Below are 3,449 nucleotides of genomic sequence, written 5' to 3' on the forward strand. Positions count from 1 at the left end.
ACTAGGTTTCCCAGGCTGGCCTTGTATCTTCTATCCTCATTACTCAACTTTCCTGGATGTTGGAATTGGAGGCCGAACCTCCTTGGCCTGCCCATTTCTCAAGTGTTTGGTGGACACTCTGGCATCCATTTCTAGGATACCCTGAATGGAGCTGCAGGACAGTGGTCCTGCTGACCTCCTTCTGCACCCTCATGTCATTTCCTTTGCATAGGTACTCAGCAGCAAGTCTGCTACAACATATGGTAGTTTTATGTAAAAATAGAATGTTGATAAGATAATAAAAGCAAAAAGATAACATGATATCTTAAGATAATAAAAAGTAAAACAAGGCATGCTTCAATCTTCCCTTCTTCTCCAATGAACACTTATGAAGATGTTTCCTTAAAGAATTTTGTTGCCGCACATCGTTATTTATCTTGTCATCAGACAGAAAATGAAGAAGTTCAGTTATAATCTCTCTCTCTCTCTCTCTCTCTCTCTCTCTCTCTCTCTCTCTCTCTCTTTCTCTCTCTCTCTTTATGTCTCTCCCCATACACCCCCCTTCTCCCTCTCCCATCTCTCTCTTGGCAGGTAGGAGCTGGGAGTAACTCAGCTTGATTTGAAGCATATTTTCCGTGCAGGTAAATGGAAAGATATGAACGTTCAGTGATGAAAGAGAGATATTAATGAGCACATATTTAACAATGTCACTTGGTAGTTCCAAGCAGTGGTTAATGGAATAAAATAAATATATTTTCAAAGTGTTAAGAAAAGTGAATTGTTTTAATATAGCCATTACATTTGCACAAAAATTTTTAAAGAAATTCTTCTAATTTACCACAACACAAAATTGTGTACTGTTGTGACCAGGGGGCATTGCCAGTGCACATGCCTCTATAGTGGTGGGAAAGCTGCCTGTGTGTGAAGAACGCGACTCCAGGTCACACCTGCCTCCTGCTCAATTGGTATTTAACATATGCTCTTTAGCTGGAGGGATACTTTATTTACTAGGTGTTGTTTTGCATCTTAAGGTACAAGAAATGACTCAGGAAACAATTGCTACAAAGGCAAAGATACAACACAACAGCATCAAGAGTGTCCTACCATGTGAGGGAGGTCCAGACCTCCTGCCCATTTACCAGGAGACTTTGAGGTCACCCAAGGCACGTTTCCTCTTTGGCTTTCAATCAGTGACACCAGAGAGTCCACAGCCTTAGTTGAGTAAGACATTTAAACAACTAACTTGAAAATATCTGAACCCAAGATATATGATTTCATCCAAGAAGCGTAAGACAAGAGAGCATGATGGGAAGAGGGGCAGACCCCCAGTACCCCCCTGGCAGTTCTCCTAGACTGCAGTGTATCAGACCAGGCCCCCCTTCAGTGATAACCCGTCAGTGTCTTTCACTCCAGTTGGATCACGATCAGCACCAAGGTTGCAGGAACCCTGAGACAAGAACAGGCCAGCTTAGAGCAGCCCGGGACATGCACAAACATGGAGAGGGATCTGCTCTATCCATGGAGGAACAGGAGGATGTGCTGCTTTGTCAGGAGCTTCCCAGTGACCAGCTTCTCCAATCCTGCCTTCATGGCCTTGTTCCTCAGGCTGTAGATGACGGGGTTGAGGGATGGGGGCAGCACAACAGAGACCACAGAGAGCACCAGGTGAGTGGAGGAGGAGGACCCTAGGAGAGGCTTCAGGTAAGCAGTGAAGGCAGTGGAGAGGAGAAGCACTACCACTGCCAGGTGGGGGAGGCAGGTGGAGTAGGCTTTGGCCCTCCCTGCTGTGGACGGGATCCGCCTGACAGTGGAGAAGATGAAGACGTAGGAGACGACGATGCAGGCAAAGCAGCCAGTGTCCAGGATGGCACTTATGAAGATGAGCACGACTTCTGCAGTCACGTTCTGGGAGCAAGAAATAGCCAACACGCGGAATGTCACAGAAGAACTGCTGAATTTGACGGTTTCCACAGTAAGAAAAGGAAAAGGTGCTACAGTGTGCATGGCACATACAAAGCCACTGCTGAGCCAGGACAGAGTGACCATCTGCACACAGGTGTCCCTTCTCATGATGGCTTCATAGTGCAGGGGATGGCAGATGGCAGCATAACGGTCCATGGACATCACTGTGAGGAGGCTCAGCTCTGCAACTGCAGAGAAAGGCACCAGGAAGACCTGGGCCACACAGCCGAGGAATGAGATGGAGTAGCAGTGGGTGACAGAGTTAGTGACAGCTTGGGGCACCACAGCAGAAATGAGGCAGATATTCCTCAGGAAGAAGTACATGGGCAAATGGAGGCCCGGGTCCAGGGAGGTGATGGTGATGGTGAGGCCATTCCCCACCAGGGCAGCCAGGTAGGCTGCAGCGAGAGCCCCAGCTTGTAGGAGCTGAAGGCTGCATGGGCCAGGGAAACCCAGGAGAAGGAAGCCCATGAGCCCTGACGTTCTGTTCATTCTTGATGAAATGTTCTGCAATAAAAAGGGCAAGTTGGATGGAAAGATCAGGCTTGATATTTGTTCCTATTTAATGTGTGTGTGTGTGTGTTTGTGTGTGTGTGTGTGTGTGTTTGTGTGTGTGTGTGTGTGTGTGAGAGAGACAGAGAGAGAGAGAGAGAGAGAGAGAGAGAGAGAGAGAGAGAGAGAGATCTTGGCAGGAAAGGGGATTCAATGTTGGCTGTAACAATAAAGTTTTTCTATAAAATTCCAGTTGGTTGATCACATTTTTCATGGTGTCTTATCATGTTTTCTGAGTTTTTCTTCACAAAGTCTGAATGTCCTAATAGAATGCAGCAGCACACAGACACTGTCACAGGAGAAGGGCCAAGCAGCCCGGGCCTCCAGAGAATGGTCCTGCTGAAGTGTGAGGAGTGAAGACAAGGATGTGCACTGTCCACTACTCACGTGTCCACTACTCACGTGTCCACTACTCACGTGTGAGGAGTGAAGACAAGGATGTGCACTGTCCACTACTCACGTGCACACTTATTTCCCAGTCAATGGACTTTGATTCTGAATATTCTTCCACTGTGTCAGTTTCTGTAACAATGTGTGTGTTTCTGTCTTCTCTGTGTGAATGTGCTTTCCTCCTCCTTTAACTTTTCTGAGTCCATTTGGTCACCTTGGTGACTGATTAAACGTCTTAACCCAGATCCTGCCCTTGGCTTTTGTTTCCTCACCTTTCTTCTCATGTTTCATGTTCTTTTATTTTCCTGATTTTTGTCTCTTTCTTTTTTTCTTTGGAGGGACAGCTGTAGACTGCATTTTGAGACTTATATTTCTACAAAAATACAAAGGCGATAGAGGCAGAAATTCCTGCCAGGCTTTAATTTAAATGCTGATTCACAGCATCCTAATCTGTCACAAAACCAACAATAATAACTGTTCATGAATGATACTGTACCACTTAAGGTCACTGTTACTTGGTTCTTTTTAGTGGTCACATATTGGCAATTTAAACAAATATTATTAAC

At 45.8% G+C, this 3,449-nt stretch overlaps 1 pseudogene across 1 annotated transcript; it reads right to left on the reverse strand.

Annotated features, from left to right (window-relative positions):
* Positions 1 to 1,491: 1,491 nt before the first annotated feature.
* Positions 1,492 to 2,433, reverse strand: LOC308643204 (olfactory receptor 14A16-like; annotated as a pseudogene). Its single transcript has one exon. The product of its transcript is annotated as an olfactory receptor 14A16-like (transcript).
* Between the last annotated feature and the right edge of the window lie 1,016 nt (positions 2,434 to 3,449).

The sequence above is a fragment of the Spermophilus citellus genome (assembly GCF_964194105.1).
Source record: "Spermophilus citellus genome assembly, chromosome: 1".
NCBI lineage: Eukaryota > Metazoa > Chordata > Mammalia > Rodentia > Sciuridae > Spermophilus > Spermophilus citellus.